The 17,134-nt window shown below is 27.6% G+C and overlaps 1 pseudogene; it reads right to left on the reverse strand.

Annotated features, from left to right (window-relative positions):
- Positions 1–340: 340 nt before the first annotated feature.
- Positions 341–1,267, reverse strand: LOC137834361 (putative leucine-rich repeat receptor-like serine/threonine-protein kinase At3g14840 pseudogene; annotated as a pseudogene).
- Positions 1,268–17,134: the final 15,867 nt, after the last annotated feature.

Raw genomic sequence — 17,134 nt, forward strand, 5'->3', positions numbered from 1 at the left:
TAAATTAAATTAAAAGGACACTTCGGGGTGTCCCAACCCTTATACAGAACTAACAACAGCAAATCTAAAAAACAATTAAAACAGAAAAATAAGAATAAAAATCTGCATGATATACCCGGAATAACGACGAGGCAAGCCTAATCTTTTCATCAAAGCTTGGGCTCATAACAATAAGCATGAGTCAGGTCTACTTCCTCACCACAGCACCAAAAAGATTGGGCCCTGAAAAGCAAAACCAGCTCACATGCATAGCTGTACATACAACTTGCATATTTCATCCTTCCCATACACCACCCAAATCTGCTCAAGAGTACATAATCTGCTAAGTGGTGATAATTATCTAATGACTCTTCTCTTGGAAAGAAGAATCCATGTTGATAGAATATAAACCTATATCAGACATAAATGTTAAAGTTTCACCCATTGAGATGCTCTCTTCTTGAGTTTCTTGAGTTTTATTTTCTTTCTCGTACTGTAATATTGTTGCATCTCCAACTTCTTTCCATCTAATATTTCACTTGTATCTACTACCACCTCTGGAACTTTAGTTTTTCCTTCAAGCATGCATACAACAGAAGCCATGGTGGGTCTATGCATTGGGGAAACTTGCGTACATAATAGAGCCACATTAATCATTACCACTACTTCATCTTTTCTGAAATCCTTACCCCGCCTCTCATCAACTAGGTCCATTAGATCATTTTGTTTTTTCAAGAGATGCACCACATGAACGAGAGAGAAACATCCTTCCATTGGCCAATTCATGTTATTACTTTTTCCGCTAACAATTTCTAGTGCAACAATACCAAAATTATACACACCTGCTTTATCAGTTAAATAACCATGCATTGCATATTCTGGAGCCATGTATCCATAGGTGCCAGCTACTCTGGTAGTTATGTGTGTGTTGCCCTCTTCATCAAGTTTGTCCAAACCAAAATCAGATATCTTTGGGTTGAGATCTTTGTCTAGTAACACATTAGTGGCCTTGATGTCTCTGTGAACTATCTTTAGCCTTGACTCTCCATGGATGTAAGCCAAACCTCTAGCAATACCAACACAGATCTTTTGCCTTGTTGACCAATTCAGCTTCAATTCAGATTTTTCTGGTTCAAATAAAGCACGAGCAAGACGTGCCATCTGAGAGAACACCCTTGTATACAGGACCAAAACCTCCTTCTCCAATCTTGAAGCTAAAATCAAAGTTTTTAGTTGCAGCTTTGATTTTTCTTAAGCTAAATAAGCCCGTTTGGAAATCTACACCCATTAATTCTTGCCAACATCAGCTTCGTCAATCTGCCCCCTACCAACAACATAATCAAGCCAAGAATACCAGCCTTTGACATGTGTTCTTCTAACACTTTAACCTGCACCACTTAACACTACCTTCCAAACCTTTCAGCTATTTCAAAAAATAATACATACCCATAACAGTGATCATAGAATAAATCATTGACAGATTTATAACAAAACCAGCAAACCATGTACTTAATTGAGAAAACAGTAATTATGCTTATCTCTTTTTATTTTGTTGCCATATTAATGCATGTTAAAGGCGATAAGATCCAATCAGAGAAGGAGAACTTAACTTTTCTTTCTTAATGTTTCATCCACACCCATGTTTGTACTTGTGCCATAGTAAAGATTTCATCTACATCTATCTTTGTTTGGTTAAAAATAACCTTGTTTCTATGCTTCCAAATGCACCAAATCACTGAGACCCATAGACTTTTCCATAGTCTGTTGCCTTCTTGGTTAAAACACATACAAGAAAATTGTTCGAAATAATGAATCAAATCATTATGATCTACCGAACTAATTCCTGTCCAGTTAAAGCACATATTCCAAACCTTGGTTGATACATCACAAGTAACAAGAATGTGTGAGGTTGACTCCTCCTCCCTTCCACATAAAACACATATTGTATCCCCCAATAAAACTCCCCTTTTATGCAAATTCAACTTAGTTATTATCCTATTCGATAGGGCCCTCCACACATAAAACTGAGCTGATGGCATAACCTTTAAATTCCAAAGATACTCGAATACCCCTGACACCCCCCCATATGTCTGCTTGATTAATTTATTGTAAGCAGATTTAACCGAAAACGTGTATGATGGAGGATCATTCCATAGTCGTAAGTCCTCTTTGTTTGGATATAGTGACACCTGTGATAAGTTTTCCATAAACTCCTCTATCATCGTTCTTTCCCACTCAAACCATTCTCTTCTCCAGCTAAATTTCCACTCCCACCCCTATGTAGACCAACTTCCAAAGTTACCAATAGTTTTGTCTTTAAGATCAAAATTATTATATATTCTTTCATACCTACCTTTGAGTTGACCATTGGCTAGCCACTCATCTTCCCAGAATTTTATCTTGTCCCCGGATCCAAGTTGTCAAACCATATTTGAATTGACCCAATTGTCCCCTTGATCTGAAAGGCTAACCTTGAATAAATCATTCCACCATCTAGATTTATACCTATTTTGATCCGGTGTAAATGAGCTTGTCATACTCCACAATCCATACTTCGATTCAAGAACATCCTTCCAGAGACCCTTCTCAGTGGAACCCATTCTCCAAAACCATTTTGCCAAGAGTGCCTTATTGAATAAATCAATACTTTTAATACCTAACCGGCTCTTTCGCTTTGCATATGTTCTCCCAACTAGTCCATGCAATTTTCCTCCCTTCTGCTCCCCATCCCCATAGGAACTTCCTTTGTAATTTTGTGATCTCCTTGCATACTCCAACCAGGACTTTAAAAAAGATAGAAAAAATAGTGGTATGGCATTGATGACAGATTTTATAAGGCAAACTCTTCCCGCGAAGGAGAGATTCCTCCCTTTCCATATCGAGAGTTTCTTTCTTATCTTCGATAATACCGGATCCCAAAAGGAGCACCTAGCCTGATTACCACCAATAGGTAGGCCTAAGTATGTGAATGGTATATCCATTAGGCTGCAATGAAGTATCTCTGAGTACATTTTTACCTATCACTTGTTGTCTTAGGCTGCGAATGGTATATCCATTAGGCTGCGATATCACTTGTTGTCTTAAATTCGTGAATGAATGTCATGACCTCAAACTGTATGAGAGGTTCATATTTTTTGGCATATGCAACCACATATTGTAGATCATCGTCATCTTGAATGGTCAAGCAACGATATTAAGTCCATAGTCCATTCATTGTTAGTGGACAACGATAAAGCAAATCAACCGTGTATGATTTGCCGTTGAAAGGGATGAACAAATTTAAAATAATTTGTTTTAGAGTTGTGAGTGTCATACAGTTGTTTACTTTTATATATCTAGTAACTTCAATTACGAATTGTGATGACATGAGTTCGTCCGTCAAAAATGAACCAAAGTCATCATAGATTGAAAAGCCATTATCTAACAAAAATTAATTACATATTTAATAAGTAATTGTTCAAAACCTATATTAATTGTACTAAAAAAAACAACGACTAACCTACACATTATTACTATCATCGATGAATTCCTATGAATTGTGCAAGCTAAGATTCCGCCAAAACTAATTTCACTCACGTATACAATTTTTTTTTTTATAAAAAAGCATATATTAATAAAATTACAAACAATACTTAATAGCAGTTACAAACAAACAAAAAATGTATTTATTAGGAACTCTCATAGCTGTAATACTTTAGATATACAGGATTGCTGATAAAAAAAAAACTTTAGATATACAGGTGAATAAATAAATAAATAAAAATGGATGACAGTGTAAAACAAGAAATAATATTGGTAAAAATCTGAAGTTAATTTCCATTTTACATAAACTTGAAACACCTGCATCACTTACAATGATTCCTTGACTAATTTTTTCACATGAAATTTCTGAACAATGCTCGATAGAACAACCTTTATCTGTAAACATTCGAAATTAACTTAATTTAAGATTCGAAGCTTAATTAAATTCTTCCACTGAACTTTCTTTATTTCTGCATTGATAAAAGATCTGTTAATGGTTGAGATGTGTGATACATCTGTTGAGTGCATTGGGATGCTAATTTGGCTTCCATTTGTATTCACTTTCTGTCATTATTGCATAACTTCAACCTTCCATGTCTGTCATACATTGCATATCCAAACATTTTTCAGTACCAAAATATTTATATATTTCTAAGTTTTAAAGAAAAACACAAAAATGCCTAGAATAAATTTGTTTATTATTTTTAAAACAAGAGAAGAAGAAAAAGAAGAAAAGCTCGATTTAAAATATGTGGTTCCTGGCAAATCCAATGCAATATGAACAGTCAAAAACGCTTCAAGAAAAATGGTTATTTTTCTAGTTTCAATCAATTCTCCTTTTTACAAAAAGCAAAGCAAAATGATTTTATTTTTGCAATATATCATGTAAAAATGGGATATTTTGATTTGGTTTTTGAAAAAAAAAATTGGTTGAAACTAGAAAATGATATTTTTTTGAGTTATTTCAAGAAGCATGCAGAAAAGACCTATGAAAGAACAATACATTTATGGTTAGTTGCATGCCATTTTGTCATCTTCCAGAGCTGTGTATATCAGAACAAAGAACAAGACATGAAACGTGTAAAAATTAGTTAAAAATAATAACTACTTCAATTAATATATAATATCAAATATTCATCCCTTTAATCATTTAATTTACAGTTTTATACTTAGGTTATTACTTAAATCATATCTATGTATTGTTATTAATAAATTAATCAAATATACGAATTTTCGTGGTGTTGCAAACAAAAGTCAAGATATATATATATATATATATATATATATATATATATATATATATATATATCCAATAAATATATATAAATACTTTTGTCCATTAAAAAAAGACAAGGAGATAAGATAATGTGATTTTTTTTATAAAAAATAATTAAATTAAAAAAATATATCTCAACCCTAATATAAAAAATCTAAGATAATCTCTAAAGATTATTTCAAATAAAAAAAAATATAAGAGTTGAAACATTCTTCAAATACTTCCTTTAATTTTATTATTATTATTTTTAGATACAAAGATTTAATTTTAAGGTTTTTTTGACCATGATGGGTTATTTTTTTTTTGTTTTTTTTCAAAATGGGGTCCGTTTAAAAAAAATTATAAATTTAGGCAAGTCGTGTCAATTCAGTACGACTTCATATGCAGAAATCGTTCCAATTAGGCACAACTTCTGCCATGTCATACTGAAGTCGTGCCAACTTGGCACGACTTCTGCCCTGTCATATAGAAGTCGTGTCAAGTTGGCACGACTTCTGCCACGTCATATTTTTTTTTAATTTTATTGTTTATATATTGGATAGTAAGTTATGTAATGTTAAAAATTAATTTGATACATAATTTTCTAAGAGTGTTAGTTTTAAGGAACAAAAAATTGGATAATCGTGTATGGATCATGTTTGATGGTAATGTAATACAATAACTTGATTATTTGATTAATTAAAAAATGAAGAAAATTGTTATTGAATTTGAAAATAAATAGATAAATGAAAAATTATTATATTTGGAAAATAAATAGAGAATTATTGTTGTGAATTTGCAAAATAAATAGCTTGAGAAGTAATGATTTTACAAAACACGTAATGATGAGAAGAAATTAATTTTTAACATTACATAACTTACTATCCAATATATAAACAATAAAATAAAAAATTATGACGTGGCAGAAGTCATGCCAAGTTGGCACAACTTCAGTATGACGGGGCAGAAGTCGTACCAAGTTGGCACGACTTTAGTATGACATAGCAGAAGTCGTGCCTAATTGGGACGACTTCTGCATATGAAGTCGTCTCAATTAAGTACGACTTGCCTAAATTTGTAATTTTTTTTAAACGGACCCCATTTTAGTAAAAACAAAAAAAAATAACCCAATCATAATAAAAAAACCTAATTTTGAGGGAGAATGTTTAAGAAAATTGATGTGAAAAATTCACATTCCAACATTAGCTTATACATTATCACCTATTTCAACATTCACTTACTTAACACTGTTTTTTTAATGTCTTCTTCTGACATAATAAAATTGGCATACAAAGTACATTGCTGTCAAAGATGCATTTGCCTTCTTCGGAAAATAATTATAAGAAAAATTGTCTTACTACTTTAAAAAAAAATTGCTTTGCAAATTACTTCAATTCCAACTGTGATGCACTAAAATATTCCTCAAAACAAGACAAAGAAAACTTATACTAGAGAAGAAGAAAAGAAATCTGTTATTTAAAATAATAAATAAAATAATTATTTTTTTCTTAGAAGAGTAGAAACTATAGTAACATTATGTAATTATTATTGTTATTGATTTATACTCTTCTAAAGAAAAATTATTTATTTTATTTAGTATTTTCAAATAACAGAAAAAATATAAAGTGATAAACTCTCACCTATATTCTTTTCTTTTTCTTTCTATTGGAAGCTTTCTTTGTTCTGTTATGAGGAATTTTTAAATGCATCACAGTTTGAACTGAAATTTCCTTGAAAACAATAATTCTTTAAAACTAGAAAAAAAAATTATTTTTAATTATTTTCATAGGTAGGGAAATACATCTCTGACAATAATACTTTGATACTTTGCAATGTTATGTCAGATTAGAAGAAAAGAAAAGACAATGTTAAATATAGTGCAGATTGAAATATTTTTTTATCAGAAAAAAATAAATATAATTAAAGATATTTAAAGAGTGTACAAACCCTTTTGACAAAGAAAACCAATTCAAAGTGGACTTTTTTTAATTCAATATCTTTGATTATTATTTTACTTCATTTAACATATTTTTTTTTATATTTATTAATATATGTATTGTGAAACTATTATGATTAATTGGTACATATGTATAAAATTAATGTCATGATTAATTAAACTAAACATGCAATATTTTATAACCAATTGAATCTGATGTGACTAATTACTTTTAGTTAGATTTTTATAAATCATATTAATTGTAAAAGGATTAACTTTTAAATCTCTTTATTCTTATTTTTTTTAATAAATAGTCATAATAATTAGACATGCATGCAATTTAAGATTCAAATTTATCACTGAGTTTTCCACTTGTATAGCTAAATGTCAAATTGAATATGTGAGATATAAAATAAATGCGTGTATTATCTCAAATCATAAAAAAAATATGAGTATTTGATATTTCACATGAAAAAGTTACATAGTATAAAAAATCTCATTAGATTAGCATCTAAAAGCTAATGCAGCATAATAAACAAGTTTCTTATTATGTTTAACTTTTTAATATTTCTCACAAATAATGTATTTATTTTACTTCTTATATTATTATGTTGCCTATAGTTTTGGGATATTATTATATTGCGTAAAGTTTTGGGATGTTAAGCTAATAACATTCTTTATTATGTAATATTTTTTACTGATTTTTTATGCATTGCGATAGATGAATGCATCATGCATTTATATCTTACATTTACCTATAAAACTTTAGAAAAGTTAAAGTTTAAAAAGCATAATAATGAATTTGAATCCAAACCTTGCATGAGTGCCATATATATTTTTATCCTCTTAAATGATTGGAATCAATTAATTATAATCCTCCATGACCAAATTTAATTAATAATAAAATCTAAACCATGACTCAAAATATAATAACACAATGCATATTACGAAGTGGACTTTAAGCCTAACTCAACCCCATAAAACCGGCTCATAAGGTTGAGGTTTGCACCCACTTATATACAATGAAAGACTCTAATCTCTAGTCGATGTGGGATCTCCAACAATGCATGAGATTAAAATCAAGAAAAAAATTATTAAATTAATTAAAATGGTTATCAAATCTTACCAAGTAGTCACAAAGGATTGGTTCAAGAACAACAAAACAAAAAATAAGATAAATTACACTCACAAATTAATTATGACATGCATGTAACTTAAAGTAATAATCTCAAAACGCAATTTATTCAATTCACAATAATGAACAATAACTTCCCCCTATACCAGTCAGTGTTAGAAAATAATTTTGGTGAATTAATATGATGATAATGTAATGTTTTCTCCTTCACAATGGTGTTTCTCTTCTTACCTGTCTGCAAAAATGGCATGGTTTAGAAGATAGAATAATAGAGAATATCATTTGTGAATAATAGGGAACAGAACATAAATATCATTTGACTATAACACATAAATATGAATTAATTTTTTTTTATTTCATAAATTTATTAGATTGAACAAAATGATATATATATATATATTAATCCTTTATTTACAATAAATAAGAAAGAATATTTGCTTATTAAAGAATTGAAATTGAAACAAATAAATATTAGACCAAAAATTTGCAGAAGATTTTGGAAATTTTGAGAGGATGTGAAAAATGTTTACTTACTCCAAATGAAAACTCTACATTTGCAGCTTCTCCGCAGAGAATCGAAAAAATATTATGAAAGAAATGGAAATTAAAGAAGACACATAAATATGAGATCCACCATCTTATTTATGTGGTTGAAAATTTTTATTATATATTAATTAATTAATTTTATAAAAATTACTTGTGAATAATGTTTTAAGAAATCAATAAATTATGAAATAATAATTTTTCAAACACGCATAAATATTAACGCCTTGAAGTATAAATTGTTAAATAATATCTTTTTATGATATACATAAATATTAATTAACATTTTTTAAATCATATTTTAAAAATAGATATTTAATATCGGTTAGAGTAGGCACTTAACAGATTTATATAAAAATTGGAAAAAAATTATAACAAGAGATTTGTTATCTTTAAATTTTAGTTGTTGAATTAAAAATAATACACAATTCACATTTATTATCAAAAAGTGAAAATTCATAACATATAAATTTTAATTTATTAAAAACAGTTAAAAAGTCTGACTTTAAAATTAACTAAATTAACTCTGTGCTTCTCTTTTTAAAGAGTTGGTCAGCTACAAATAGGTGACAAAAATATCATTTGACAGAAATAAATATAAAAAAAAACATTAGTTAAAAGAAAAAATGGGAATATAATTATCTAAATTTTTTTGACAGAGTTAATTTAAACATGAAAGATGAGAACGTGTGCTATGAGTCCCACAGCAGCAGCTTCCCTTCGAAAGTGAAAGAATATGATAGTAAAATATTTGATTCACGAATCACTAGCTTCATTCTTTCACGATGAACTGAAAAAGAAGAACAGTGGATTGCTTTATCTTCACGTGGATTGCGAGCTTGCAGGCTACGTCATGTATTCTTGGTCTTCTTCCATCACCAAGCTTGCAGGTTCCAACCCCACTACGTTTTTTCGCTTACATCTAAATCATGAAATCATGGTTGCATTCAAAACTGAAAGTAGGTCTTTCAAGTGTTAGTTCTCGTGTTGTCGTTAAAAATTCATGTCATGCCCATAACTTGTTTGATGAAATTCCCCAACTAAGTAATTTGTGCCCTTAACTTGTTTGATGAAATTTCCCAACCGAAGTAGTGCTTTAACTTGTTCAATGACAACTACGATGTTGAAAACATTGCTGGGATTGAATCTTCAATTTTTGGTTATAGAGAGAAATGCAGGACAAGAAAAGTTTCGTTTACAAGATTTACTCCTTTGGAAGTGGAATTTTCCGTTTACAATGCTTCCAAAATATTTCCAAGCACACCCTAAATCATCTTTTCTATCTTTTGGTCATCAATCAATTCCCCTCATTCATTTTTAGTAGCAATTTGGTGATAAAACATCTGGAGTAATAACAAAAGTGACCTCAGTTTGTGGGTCAAGAACTGGTTGTCCATTGAATAAGGCCACAACGGTAAACCTCCAAAACTCAAAGGAGTGAATAAATACAGTGCAAGATTGAGAATCTTTTAATTTGGAATAACAAAAACAATAATTTGCTATAAACCGTGTTTGTATGGTGAAAACAGTGAAAGGGTCTACCCAAATATAACATCAAAACACTATATTCAAATAAAAAAAAGTAAAAATATACTATATGAAGTTGTGAGCATTAGATTAATTTTAAATATATACTCATCGTAGTATCTGTTACGTATATCTAAATAAAAATAATATATTGAATTTGCAATAAATTCTTTAAAGTAGTATTAAATTTAAAGAAAATAAGTGATATTATTATCTTGAAAACTAAACGGTTCTTGATATAAAATAATAAATATAACTATCACTTTCCTTTTATATATATTACTTTAAATATATGTACGTAGTATCCGTTATATATATCTAAATAAAAATAATATAATAATATTTTATATTAATATTAATTATATTGAATTTGTAATAAATTCTTTAAAACAGTATTAAATTTAAAGAAAATAAGTGATATTATTATCTTAAAAACTAAACCGTTCTTGATATTCTTGATATAAAATCTTATTAAAAAGAATAAAATAATAAATTTTACTATCACTTTCCTTTTATATATATATATATATATATATATATATTAGTTTAAATATATATACTAATAGTAGTATCCGTTATGTATATCTAAATAAAAATAATATAATAATATTTTATATTAATATTAATTATATTGAATTTGTAATAAATTCTTTAAAGTAGTATTAGAATTTAAAGAAAATAAGTGATATTACTAAACGTTTCTTGATATAAAATCTTATTTAAAAGAATAAAATAATAAATTTTAATATTACTTTCCTTTTATATATATTAGTTTAAATAATGATATTTGGTCTTCTAAGTCATATTTTTCTTTCTATTCTCATTTTCTTCATTCATTTTCTACTCAACAATGGGAGAATTAGAACCATCTTGCAAAAAGCTGATCATAAAAATTTATTCTTCATGTCCTCAAAAATGTGAAGGTGTATGTGAATTGAAGAATAAGAAGGGTTACGCAAAAGCAATATGGGTTGATACAAAAATTCCATTACAATCTGGTGCCAGAAATCAAGAAATTAGGTACAAGGGGTGTGATAAGAGAAAGAAGAAAGAAAGATTGCGCATGGAGTGCAAGAAAAGGGAGAAGCATGCAATGGCAATGGATAAACACAAAAAGATGCAATGTTGGGCAGTGTTGAAGCGTTTAATGGTTGGAAGAGATGCATGGATTTTCAAAAAGAGTGATCTTGGTGTCCATAAGAACGTGAAAAAGAAGAAGACAATGAGTTTACGGGATATTGAATCAAAGCTAAAAAAATTGGAGTACTCAAAAAGTTGATGAGTTTGCGGATGACATAGTGAGTGTCTTCTCTTATCCCTTGGGTTATCCTCCAAGAAGTGAGATACACAAAATTGCAACAAGAATCACTCAATCTTTTGAGCTCACTTGGAAAACCATGAAGAAAAGGTGGATAGTTGAAGAAAATCTTTAATCAAAAAAGATTTTTGTAGAAACTTTTAAAATTTATTATATTAGCTATTTTGTAATTTTGGTTACTCAAGAATGGATCATTGTTGATATGTAATTCGATTTTCTTGATCTTATTACTCTTTATCTTTGTGTGTTTAGTCAATTTCAATCAAAAGTAATTACAAAGTTATAATTTTTACCAAAATATTTCTTTAGGGTTGTTTACTTCTTGAAAATCCTCTTGCAAATATAATAATGTTACAAGAGTATTTTTTTTGAAATCTTTCTGTTATTATTATGTATAGATTTTTAAAATATTATATATTAAACAAATTATCAAAGAAACTCAAGATTCAATGTAATAACAAATTATTTTTAAAAGAAGAAGCTATATATAGATATGCAAGTTTTAGATTATTTATGAGAATATTAAGTTTGAATTCATATTGTATGTTTACGAAACTAAGTATGAAAAATGATCATATTTTCTTTTAATACAATTAAACTGAATCTAAAAAGTAAAACTGTAAAAAAAAATGTTTATTCCCATTAGAAGTGAGAAGTGAATTAAAAATTAAAAAATAACGACATTTGACATTAACTGAATAATAGCTTATAGCCAATAGATCCGTTTAAATCTTTAACTTCATAACAAAAGAAAATTAAGAGACATTAATTAAAAAAAATTCTATGAGTGGTGTCACGCAGCAATCTTTAAAACAATAAAGACGCAAACATCAATAATGAGTACATCAAATCAGTAATAGATCCATAAATAAAATTAAATAATTTATTAACTATATTTTTAATTAATTGAATGAAATTGGATGACACTAAATGACCACTTTAATGTAAAGGACAAAAGTTTCTTTGGACCGTCAACAATGATTTAAAAGTTTATGAAAGATTTATTATTTTTTCTTCTATTAATTTTTTTGTAATATTTTTATTAAGTCTCTACTAATTTGATAAATGGTGGTTTGTTAAGTATTTGTCACTTAGATTTAATTAAGTCACATTTTTTTTAAAGTTTAATCAATTTTAGTTAACTCCTATTGTATTTAAAAAGATAATATTTTGGTATTTTAGATAAAATTTGACATCTCACTATGCTCACCTGAACTAAAAACAAACAATTTAAATTTAAGAAGCATGGAAGAAAAATAATTAAAAAATAAGTATAACAAAAATATATAATATAAGTAATAATAATAATAATTATTATTCTTATAATAAAATTTTCAAAAAACATGTATTATCATAGTTTTGTTGTTTGGTGTTCAGTCATCAATATGTATGTGTTTTAGATCATCATATTCAATTTAATATTTAGAACTCATATAATTAGGAACAACGTAACATGAGTTTACAAATTTTGAACCCTAACATGAAGACTACTATTAACTTATGTTTGAAACAAATCGAACAACACATTTATCTATAAAAAAAAGAAATACTATTACAAATCTATAATCACTACAAGAAATTTTATATTAGGATTACATACGAATTTGGATCCGTATGTAAAGTGAGCGTTACATACGGATCTAAATCCGTATATAAAGTAAACGTTACATACGGATCTAAATCCATATATAAAGTAAACGTTACATACGGATTTTTACATACGGATCGAGATCCGTATATAAAGTGAGTGTTACATACGGATTTTTACATACGAATCAAGATCCATATGTAAAGTGAGCGTTACATACGGATTTTGACATACAAATCCAAATCTGTATGTAAAGTCAGCATTACATACGGAATTTTACATACGGATCCAGATCCGTATGTAAAGTGAGCATTAGATACGAACTTTTACAAACGGATCCAAATTCGTATGAAAAGTGAGCATTACATACGGATTTTTACATACAAATCCAAATCCATATGTTAAGTAAGTGTTACATACCGATTTTTACATACAGATCCATATCCGTATTAAAGTAAGTGTTACATACCGATTTTTACATACAGATCCAGATCCGTATTAAAGTAAGTGTTACATACCGATTTTTACCTACGGATGCAAATGCATATGTAAAGTGAGCTTTACATATGGATTTTTACATACGGATACAGATTTTTACATACGGATCCAGATCCGTAATTAAAGTTAGCATTACATACAGATTTTTACATATGGATCTATCCGTATGTAAAGTAAGCGTTACATACGGATTTTTACACACGGATCTAGATCCGTATGTAAACTGAGCGATACATACGGATTTTGACATACAGATCCAAATTCGTATGTAAAGTCAACATTACATACGGAGTTTTACATACGGATCCAAATCTGTATGTAAAGTGAGCATTACATATGGACTTTTACAAACGAATGCAGATCCGTATGAAAAGTGAGCATTACATACGGATTTTTACATACGAATCCAAATCCATATGTAAAGTAAGTGTTACATACCGATTTTTACATACAAATCCAGATCCGTCTGTAAAGTGAGCATTACATACGGATTCGTATTAAAGTAAGTGTCACATACCAATTTTTACCTACGGATGCAAATGCATATGTAAAGTGAGCATTACATATGAATTTTTACATACGGATTTGGATTCTTATAGTTTTTTATGGGAATTAAAAGCAATGAACAAACTAAAATAAAAAAAAAATGAAAATATAAAAGAAGGTCATAGGGAATTGAAATAATTTTAATATTTATTATGTTGTTAGAATTAAATTAGAAAAGTAATTTGAGTTTAATTATTTTTTTATTTAATTAAAGAAAATTATAATATTTAAATTATAAAAAAATTAAAAAATATATATAAATATTAGTATCAATAATAATATTAGTATACATAATGCATACAATATCATCTTTCAATTATGATTCTCACACATCATATTCGATTATAATAGAGATAGGTACTTACTTTTATTTATGAGGGTCCTTATGTGAGTAGTTTCTTTAATCCTTTTCTTAATCTATCTCTTGTAATTCCTTTCCTTTCACATTATTTCTTAATGGTTAACGGTGAACAACTTGAGATAGAACACAATTTTATTCTTTCCAAATTTCCATTAGATTAAATTTTCATTAGGTATCAATATGTAAATATATATATATATATATATATATATATATATAACTTCTTACATTAACCAATATGTCTTTTATTTTATTAAATTGCATTCAAACACAAAGTCCAAAATCTATTTCATATGAGTCACATTTATAATTTTCTAACGATAGATAGCTAAAAAGAATATTCAAAAGAAATTGGATCCATAAACAAAATTAAATAATTTATTAACTATATTTTTAATTAATTGAATGAAATTGGATGACACTAAATGACCACTTTAATGTAAACGACAAAAGTTTCTCTGGACCGTCAACAATGATTTAAAAGTTTATGAAAGATTTATTATTTTTTCTTCTATTAATTTTTTTGTAATATTTTTTATTAAGTCTCTACTAATTTGATAAATGGTGGTTTGTTAAGTATTTGTCACTTAGATTTAATTAAGTCACATTTTTTTTAAAGTTTAATCAATTTTAGTTAACTCCTATTGTATTTAAAAAGATAATATTTTGGTATTTTAGATAAAACTTGGCATCTCACTATGCTCACACCTGAACTAACAACAAACAATTTAAATTTAAGAAACATGGAAGAAAAATAATTAAAAAATAAGTATTTTACCCAAAGTAAAATAGTTTGATATTATACTATTAAAAAATTATAATTTAGATATTATATTAAATTTGATATTATAAAACATAATACAAGTTCTAAAATTATTAATAATTTAAAAAATCTAGAAGAAGTGAAAATTACATAAAAATATCAATTACATGGAAGAACAATAGTTAAAAATTAAGTATTTTACAAAAAGTAGAGTAGTTTGAATTTAAAAAAAAGGCACCAATTATATTTGCATGAAAGAAACTAAACATAATAAAAATCATATTTGCATAAGAGAAATTAAATATAATAGAAATTAGTTAAATAAATCATAAACATTAAAAGTAAACTTAACTTGTTCAAGTGTCAACAATGTGAGACATGAATTTAAGTAAATCATTCTTTAAATTTCAATAAAGTAAGAAATAATCATCTAAAATAATCATTTCTCACAAAAGAAAAATCACTAGAATTTCATTATTTGGTTCGTTGATTTGTGTTTCAGAGATAATCTTGTCACCTCCTTTAAAGTAGTTTAACCTATAAAAGTTGTTCCATCCATCTTCAATATATTTGAGAATTTACTATTATATAATTTTAGAATAAAAATATATAATATAAGTAATAATAATAATTATTATTATTCTTATAATAAAATTTTCAAACAAAGGAACATATTGTATTATCATAGTTTTGTTGTTTGGTGTTCAGTCATCAATATGTATGTGTTTTAGATCATCATATTCAATTTAATATTTAGAACTCATATAATTAGGAACAACGTAACATGAGTTTACAAATTTTGAACCCTAACATGAAGACTACTATTAACTTATGTTCGAAACAAATCGAACAACACATTTATCTATAAAAAAAAGAAATACTATTACAAATCTATAATCACTACAAGAAATTTGATATTAGGATTACATACGAATCCAAATTCGTATGTAAAGTGAGCGTTACATACGGATCTAGATCCGTATATAAAGTGAGTGTTACATACGGATTTTACATACGAATCAAGATCCGTATGTAAAGTGAGCGTTACATACGGATTTTGACATACAAATCCAAATCCGTATGTAAAGTCAGCATTACATACGGATCTAGATTCGTATGTAAAGTGAGCATTACATACGAACTTTTACAAACGGATCCAAATCCGTATGAAAAGTGAGCATTACATACGGATTTTTACATACGAATCCAAATCCATATGTTAAGTAAGTGTTACATACCGATTTTTACATACAGATCCAGATCCGTATTAAAGTAAGTGTTACATACCGAATTTTACCTACGGATGCAAATGCATATGTAAAGTGAGCATTACATATGGATTTTTACATACGGATACAGATTTTTACATACGGATCCAGATCCGTAATTAAAGTTAGCATTACATATAGATTTTTACATACGGATCTATCCGTATGTAAAGTGAGCGTTACATACGGATTTTTACACACAGATCTAGATCCGTATGTAAACTGAGCGTTACGTACGGATTTTGACATACAGATCCAAATTCGTATGTAAAGTCAGCATTACATACGGAGTTTTACATACTGATCCAGATCTGTATGTAAAGTGAGCATACATATGGACTTTTACAAACGAATGCATATCCGTATGAAAAGTGAGCATTACATACGGATTTTTACATACGAATCCAAATCCATATGTAAAGTAAGTGTTACATACCGATTTTTACATACAAATCCAAATCCGTAAGTAAAGTGAGCATTACATACGGATTCGTATTAAAGTAAGTGTTACATACCGATTTTTACCTACGAATGTAAATGCATATGTAAAGTGAACATTACATATGGATTTTTACATACGGATTTGAATTCTTATAGTTTTTTATGGGAATTAAAAGCAATGAACAAACTAAAATAAAAAAAATGAAAATATAAAAGAAGGTCATAGGGAATTGAAATAATTTTAATATTTATTACGTTGTTAGAATTAAATTAGAAAAGTAATTTTAGTTTAATTATTTTTTTATTTAATTAAATAAAATTATAATATTTAAATTATAAAAAAATTAAAAAATATATATAAATATTAGTATCAATAATAATATTAGTATACATAATGCATACAATATCATCTTTCAATTAAGATTCTCACACATCATATTCGATTATAATAGAG

This window comes from Phaseolus vulgaris, chromosome 11 (assembly GCF_051622355.1).
Source record: "Phaseolus vulgaris cultivar YP4 chromosome 11, ASM5162235v1, whole genome shotgun sequence".
Classification (NCBI taxonomy): Eukaryota; Viridiplantae; Streptophyta; class Magnoliopsida; order Fabales; family Fabaceae; genus Phaseolus; species Phaseolus vulgaris.